This window comes from Entelurus aequoreus, linkage group LG21 (genome assembly GCF_033978785.1).
Source record: "Entelurus aequoreus isolate RoL-2023_Sb linkage group LG21, RoL_Eaeq_v1.1, whole genome shotgun sequence".
NCBI lineage: Eukaryota > Metazoa > Chordata > Actinopteri > Syngnathiformes > Syngnathidae > Entelurus > Entelurus aequoreus.
Window position 1 is genome coordinate 14512080 of NC_084751.1, and position 8448 is coordinate 14520527.

The 8448-nt window shown below is 39.1% G+C and overlaps 1 long non-coding RNA gene across 1 annotated transcript; it reads right to left on the minus strand.

Moving 5' to 3' along the window:
- Positions 1-312: 312 nt before the first annotated feature.
- On the minus strand, positions 313-7692 carry LOC133638865 (uncharacterized). The gene is made up of 3 exons (XR_009823696.1): positions 7602-7692; positions 1297-1350; positions 313-354 (listed from the first exon to the last, which is right to left on the minus strand). It is a non-coding gene; the product is annotated as an uncharacterized LOC133638865 (long non-coding RNA).
- Positions 7693-8448: the final 756 nt, after the last annotated feature.

The following is an 8448-nucleotide window of genomic DNA, read 5'->3' on the forward strand; positions in this document are numbered from 1 at the left end:
CCGGGGAGACGAGACACACACCTCGAAACCAGGGAATGACGCGGAGCTGCAGGATGACGACACAGGACGAGACACGGTGAGCACAGAGGAGGGAAAACACAGACAGCGAGGAACCACGTAGGCGAGGAAAGCTAGAGACGTGTAAGGCTTACTGTACTGGTACAAGTAGCTATGTTCTGGCACTGGAACGCAGGACACGCTGGCTTGAGAAGGAAGTGGAGTCCTCATCAGCGTCAGGTGTGTTGTTCACAGAGTAAGTGAAGCCGCGCGGAGGCGTTGCCACAGCATGAGAGGTGTGTCCAGCGGTGTGCTCAGAGGAGCGCACAGCTGAATGTGTGGCGGTAGGTGCTTGAGCTGTAACATATCCAATTGAATTTGCAATCCGCAAAGTATGTGAAAAAAACGTCTAAACATCACAAAATGCTACAAATCCAGTTGGCCAATTTGAATATTCCGCTCCGAATATCTTTGAAAATGTCCGTAGATTCTGTACGTCACTGTAGTAATACGTCCGACACTGATTGTTATTTATTACTCCGGTACTCTTGTCTTGTTCTGTATATTGTACAGTATTTTGTATTTCTATAGTGTTTTGTATATTGTACAGGATTGCTTAATATTTTTATTGGATAGTAGTCTGTTTATTTCAATTGTTAGTTTTTTTCTTATTGCCTGTTGTGTAATTTATTTTATTTTATTATTTATTTATTTACCCCATATTTGTTCCCACTACCGCGCCTTATATTGGAGTCCTTAATCTCGTTATATGCAAATATAGGGACAATAAAGTCCATTCTATTCTATTCTATTCTATTCTATTCTATTCTATTCTATTCTATTCTATTCTAACGCTTCTGCACTCTGACCATAGTATCAGATCAGTCATACTGGAAATACACAAACATTGGAAAGAGATGTCTTGTTTATCATACACAATAATTATGTAAGACAAGAACACATATGCTTTTTATATGCATTCGAAATCATAAATAAATAGCTAACAATTGAGTCAACAGATTGAGGGTCCTCTGTTGCGCCCATTATACCCTCTAAAAAATATACAGAAATCGCCAACAACACCCCATTTACATGTCATGGCCTGAAAATTAACCAAATATGGGTGATATTGTTATTATAAGTGGCAATGCAGACCGACTATGTTAGCGGCGGATTGATAGCAGTAGGCTGATGCTAGCTTGCGTTGCTACTGTTGACACACTGAGCCGGCAACTGCTTCTGCTTCGTCTCAAACTTGCTAGTAAGTAAATTCTAAACTATAATTCATGCATCTCTCACCTGGTAGTATACAGATGAGGCCATGGACCGAGAGGCTGGTCGAATTTGACATCCCTGCGAGATGGTGAAAAAGACAAAAAAACTGAGCACCTGCCTGTAGTCCAGACCTTTCTCCTGGTTCACAGTTTGTAATTAGACCATTTTGTTCAAAAACTACAATTCAAACAAACAAAAAATCAACAAATAAATAAATCCTTATTTAGATTTGTAGTTAGAGTGTCCGCCCTGAGATCGGTAGGTTGTGAGTTCAAAACCCGGCCGAGTCATATCAAAGTCTATAAAATGGGACCCATTACCTCCCTGCTTGGCACTCAGCATCATGGGCTGGAATTGGGGGTTAAATCACCAAAATGATTCCAGAGCGCCGCCACCGCTGCTGCTCACTGCTCCCCTCACCTCCCAGGGGGTGGAACAAGGGGATGGGTCAAATGCAGAGGGTAATTTCACCACACCTAGCGTGTGTGTGACTATCAGTGGTACTTTAACTTAAACTTTTTTAAAAAGAGGCTATTTGCAGGAACTATTGTTTAACCCTTTGTGAGGATTGTGATTGAATCTTCATCTAAAAGGAATTATGTGAGCTTCCCGTCGGTCGACATCCCAGCGAGAATGGAAATATTACCATAAATGTTTGTTTTATTATGGTTAGTTTGTATGTTTAGCACCTAGTAATGCTGTTGATGCTATATATAAATATATATATATATATATACATATATAAAGCTGCATCCGTTTAACACTCGGCTTCTAAAACGTATTGCTCATCCTCTTTGTATTCGGGCTCAAAAATTTAAGATTCTGGATCATACATTTTCTCAAAGTCATCTTTGCTGGCTTTCACAAAGTCTGCGTGATTAGTATTGTTGTTGACGGGGAAGATATCTGTGTTTTCTAATGCTACGTCACAGATCACGTGACTGGCTTCCTCATTCTCTCTCAAAATGTCTCGGGAATCGATACTTTTTGGTCATATCTATTTATTCGCAAACTTTTGTAAGTCTTTTGGTGTCACAAATCATATATATATGATAAAAGATTCAATATAAAGGCAAATTGTTTTTTCCACTCTACTGGTACTTAAAGTGTACGCTACCTATGAAGTGTATAAACTGTTAGATGCACCTGGATAAACTACATACTCCTGAGAACCAGCGTCCCCTGCAGTGGACATTTGTGTTTTGTTTTGGTAGGTTTTTTCCCCCCCAAAATGTGTAACTGACAAAAGAAACAGACCAAAAAGTTGGTTCTCAGGAGGCTATACAGTGACACCTAATTTTTTTGTACGCCACACTTTTCTCATGATTTGGTTTTCCACCAAAATGTTTGCCAAAAAGTTAGTCTCGTTTTTCGTATCCCTTTGTGTTTTTGTACAGTGCGAACGTATCCAGGAGCGTTTTAACCAATACTAGTACCAAATGGCTACTTTAAAAATTGTGCTCGGACCGGAACTTTAAATATAAAAATAATAAAAACGGTGAAAAAAACCCCAATGCTTTTTAAAATTTTTATGGGATTGTGTGACATTCAAGTGGAACAGACTGGTAATTAAAATTACTAAATTGTAGCAATTAACTAAGTAGGAATTAAAATACACACCGTATTGTCATAATTGCCGTGGCAATACAGGGAACGTGCAAAAAAATTAATGTTTGTTGTAATGTTGATGCTTATAATTCCGGGCTTTCATGAATGCAACCTTGCTAATAGTAACTGTCGTGGTGCATAATATCAGCGCTAAGTTCTTAGCTTCTGGTTCCTACTGTTTACATTAGCACTGTGGCCATTATGGAACCAGGTTTTGGTGCCCATCCCGACTATCACGCAGGAAAGACGTCAGGTAAAGTTTGGTCGTGCTGTGCAAAGAAAACCACGCTTGTGATTTCTCTGCATGGATGGGGACGGCTCTCAAGATCAAGAAATAATCATTCTGCTCACAAACACTTTGAATCCAATAACTCTTCATCTCATCTACTTTGTATTACTGAAAGGTGACCAGGGATTTACACTTTGCTGCTCAAGGATAATGATGATGGCTTAACAAGGAAATGTGACCTGGGGATTGATACGGTGAGTGGGCCTGGCGGCGGGGGAGGGGGCTCCGATCAGACACAATCTCAGAGGAAGTTTGTAGGAATAGTAGACAAACATGTGTGTAGTGGACTTCTCTGCACAGCAGGATAAGCAACCTCTGGTGGGAACGTGCATAGTCTATAGGACATAAAGGTCTAAATGAAATGTGTCTAAACGAAACAAAACCTTGCATAATTTACAGTCGCTGAACAATATTAGGACTGTAAAAAAAAAAAAGTGTGCAGGAAAATAAAATATCAGCACATGGAGGTGTCAAATCAAAGGTTGATTCTCAGGAAAAACCACATCATTGGTCGAAGCCTTAGCTGCTTCAGCCAAACAACATCTGGGGCCGTACTTATCAAGCTTCTTAGAGTGCCATTTTACACTTAAGTCCTGAGAATTTGCGAAATTTAGTCCTACTCTCAAACTTAAGAATAAAAGCTTTTTATCAACGTTCTTAAGTCTAAGAATCACTCCTACTCTCCACGATATTTAAGAGACCTTCAGAGGTGTCTTAAGTGGTTAGGAGTTGCCAGCAGGGGATGGCACTGAGGCGAGAGAGACGTGCGCGAACGTTCAGGGAACGGAACAATGTTTTGTTTTGTTTTTTTTATGACGAGCAGCTGATCAAACGGTATCGTTTAGACAGAGCAGATATTATTTTTGTCACAGATTTAATACTTTTCGATTCCTTGTTGATTTCTGCATGTGTCTGCAGTGGGCTAGTATATATAGAGCCACCCACACCAGTTTCAAATTAGTTGCCGAATTAATGAATTGGAAAGAAAATGTTATGACAGTAGCGTATGTGTGTGGCCGTGAGGTGAGTGACGTCAGTGAGTGTGTGGGCGATAGAAGAGAGGGAGCGGTAGCATGAGTGCCGGCGGGGACTAGTTTGTTTTGTATTATTTTGTGGTTTATTGTCAAAATATACACTCCCATTGTCCACTTAAATATTTCCAAGATATTTCTTTATTCTTAGACAACGGATTCCCTTCCGTGATTGGTCATTGCTATGGACACAGAAATTACGTCACCTAAAATTCCGTTTACGGCACATAGTAATGTCGTAATTCAGCTCTGAGTGTGACACTTAAGATTCAGTCCTACACTTCGCTGAAAGTGTGAGTAAGATGCTTGATAACTAACTTTTAAGTGCAGCTTTCAGCGAAGAATGTATTTACTCTTAAGTCAACTCTTAGCAGACTTCTTAGGAGTAATTCTAAGAAGCTTGATAAGTACGGCCCATGGTCATGTCCCTGGAGCTAGCTATCTTGTAAGAAAAAAAAGCAACTAACTAATATTATTGATTTGGCAAACGATCATGACTAGAATATCAAAACTTTGATACTAGGATGGGTTCTCATGTAAACATGTCCATATTTGGCAGGAATGTTTGACATAAGTGGTCAAACAAACACAGTAAGACCAAGCGCTTTGTTCATAAAATGAAACAGTAAATATCATTCAATCAATCAAATTTTACTTATATAGCCCTTAAAGGCCTACTGAAATGAAATGTTTTTATTTAAACGGGGATAGCAGATCCATTCTATGTGTCATACTTGATCATTTTGCGATATTGCCATATTTTTGCTGAAAGGATTTAGTGGAGAACAACGACGATAAAGTTCGCAACTTTTGGTCGCTGATAAAAAAAAGCCTTGCCTATACCGGAAGTAGCGTGACGTCACAGGAGGAAGGGCTGCTCACATTTTCCCACTGTTTACAATGCAGCGGGAGAGATTCGGACCGAGAAAGCAACGATTACCCCATTAATTTGAGCGAGGATGAAAGATTCGTGGATGAGGAACGTAAGAGTGAAGGACTAGCGTGCAGTGCAGGACGTATCTTTTTTCGCTCTGACTGTAACTTAGGTACAAGGGCTCATTGGATTCCACACTTTCTCCTTTTTCTATTGTGGATCACGGATTTGTATTTTAAACCACCTCGGATACTATATCCTCTTGAAAATGAGAGTCGAGAACGCAAAATGGACATTCACAGTGACTTTTATCTCCACGACAATACATCGGCGAAACACTTTAGCTACGGAGCTAACGGGATAGCATCGGGCTCAAATGCAGATAGAAACAAAATAAATAAACTCCTGACTGGAAGGATAGACAGAAGATCAACAATACAATTAAACCATGGACATGTAAATACACGGTTAATGCTTTCCAGCCTGTCGAAGCTTAACAATGCTGTTGCTAATGACGCCATTGAAGCTAACTTAGCAACGGGACCTCACAGAGCTACGCTAAAAACATTAGCTCTCCACCTACGCCAGCCAGCCCTCATCTGCTCATCAACACCCGTGCTCACCTGCGTTCCAGCGATCGACAGAGCGACAAATGACTTCACCCGATCACCGATGCGGTCGGCGGCCCGGAGACGGAGGAAGTCAAGGTGAGGTCGGCGGCTAGCCCGTCTGCTATCCATCTCAAAGTCCTCCTGGTTGTGTTGCTGTAGTCTGCCGCTAATACACAGATCCCACCTACAGCTTTCTTCTTTGCAGTCTCCATTGTTCATTAAAAAACTTGCAATAGATTCACCAACACACATGTCCAGAATACTGTGGAATTTTGGGATGAAAACAGAGCTTTTTTGTATTGGATCCCATGGGGTCCGAATACTTCTGTTCTCTCCGTGACGTCACGCGCATACATCATCATATCTAGACATTTTCAACCGGAAGTGTCGCAGGAAATTTAAAATTGCACTTTATAAGTTAACCCGGCCATATTGGCATGTGTTGCAATGTTAAGATTTCATCATTGATATATAAACTATCAGACTGCGTGGTCGGTAGTAGTGGGTTTCAGTAGGACTTTAATCACAAATGTCTCAAAGGGCTGCACAAGCCACGACACATAATACATTTATAACACAGTTTAATTAGTAGTATTATTTTTATTTTTCATCATGACTTATTTCACCGCACTGCTTATAACTCTGGAACATAATATTAGTATGTTTTAATCATTGTTATCATTACCATAATAATAATAATAAGTATTATTATTAAAAAATATTAATATTTAGTAAATATATATACCCCCCAACTTGTCCATATTTTGTTTGTGCTGCAAACATTTTTTTGTGTAACTAATATAGTTTTAAATTCATTAACGTTTTATGGTTTTATGTTATGAATGTGTTATTTATCATAACTACACCCAGCTATGTAAACATTTCCCCAAAACATGTCATTTTAATAACCAGCGCCCCCCCAAAATCTTGTCAAAACCTCCCAAAACCAGTACCAATTGTTTGTGCTTCGTTTGTGCTAAAAAACATTTTCTGTCTAATTATTATAGTTTTTAACCTTTTATGGTTTTATGTTATTAACGTGTTATTTAACATAACTACACCACAACTATGTAAACAAATCTCCCCAAACTTGTCCGAGTCGTTTGTGCTGCAAAAATGTTTGTTTGTGCCGTTACGGTTTTAAGTCATTAACGTTTTATGCTTTTAACGGTATTAACGTGTTATTATTCATAACCGGCCCTCCAACCATTTCGAAATCTCCCCAAACTTGTCCCAATCGTTTGTGCTACGTTTGTGCTGCAAAAATTGTTGGACTAACTATCCTAGTTTTTAAGTTATTAACAAATTAAGATTTACCATTAAACTTTATTAAGTCAAGTCAAGTCAAGTCAACTTTATTTATATAACACGTTTACAACAATTTTTAAATTGAACCAAAGTGCTTTACAGGTTAAAAAGCATAGAGCAAAAAAACAAAAAAACAAAGAACATAAACAATGAATGAGCTAAAAAAGATAGTGCAAAAGCAATACGGTAAAAGGGGTAGAATAAAAAGTAAAAATTGCAAAATAAAAATAATACTAATAAAAGTAAAACAAATTAAAAAAATTTTTTTTTTTAAATTTAATAAAATTATTAACATAAAACTATAATAGTTTGACCGAAAATGTTTTCAGCACAAACCAGCACAAATCTAAACACAAAAGAATGGGACAAGTTTGAGGAGTATATGACATAGTTGGGTCTAGTTATGATTAATAACACGTAATTACGTGTTAATAACATAAAACAACACAACTTTAATAACTTAAAACTATAATAATTAGACCAAAAATGTTTGCAGCACAAACGTAGCACAAACGATTTGAACTGGTTTGGGGGGTGTTTTGACAAGGTGTGACTAGTCCAAATATATATGGTGTGACTATGTGAAGCGATTATATGTAGAGTGTTACCGGGTGGTGTTGAAGGTGCGTGTTGATATCGATGCAGAAGTCCAGAAAGGGTAAGGCAAGCTCAGAGGTCCGAGACAGGCAGGTTGTCAGGGGCTGAAGTAAGGTGTCATTGTCCGGGGGCAGGGGCGAGGTCGAGATCCGGGAAGGCAGCAGTAAAGTCCAGAGGGGATCCGGGGAGACGAGACACACAGCTCGAAACCAGGGAATGACATAGGGCTGCTGGATGATGACACAGGACAAGACACGATGAGCACAAAGGAGGGGAAACACAAAGAGCGAGCAAGCACTTGGCAAGGAAGCCAGAGACGTGCAAGGCTTACTGTACTGGTACAAGTAGCTACGTTCTGGCACTGGAACGCAGGACACGCTGGCTTAGGAAGGCAGGGAAGATCTCATCAGCGTCAGGTATGTTGATTGTTGCGGAGGCGTGGCTGCTGCAGGACAGGAACTCCCGTGGGCGTGTCCCGAGGTGTGCTCAGCGTAGCGCACAACAGAGTGAGAGGCGGCAGGTGTTTGAACCGTAACAATTAAAAACGTTAACTTAAAAACTATAATAGTTAGACCAAATTTCACAGGTGTTATGCATGGAGGTAATTTGATTAATAATTAACCAGTTAATTTTTTAAATATTATTATTTTAATTTGAACATCTTTGGATTTAAAGCAGTGTCAACAATAAATGTTACTACAGCTATGGTTGATATATATATTTTTAAAAAGCTTAATTTACGGTGCAACATAAAAGTGAACGCTTGGGATGTGGGATGTGGGCAAAAAAATATATTTCTAAATCAATATAATTTTAATAATACTTTGTCAGCATACCTCAAACAAAAAGTAAATACAG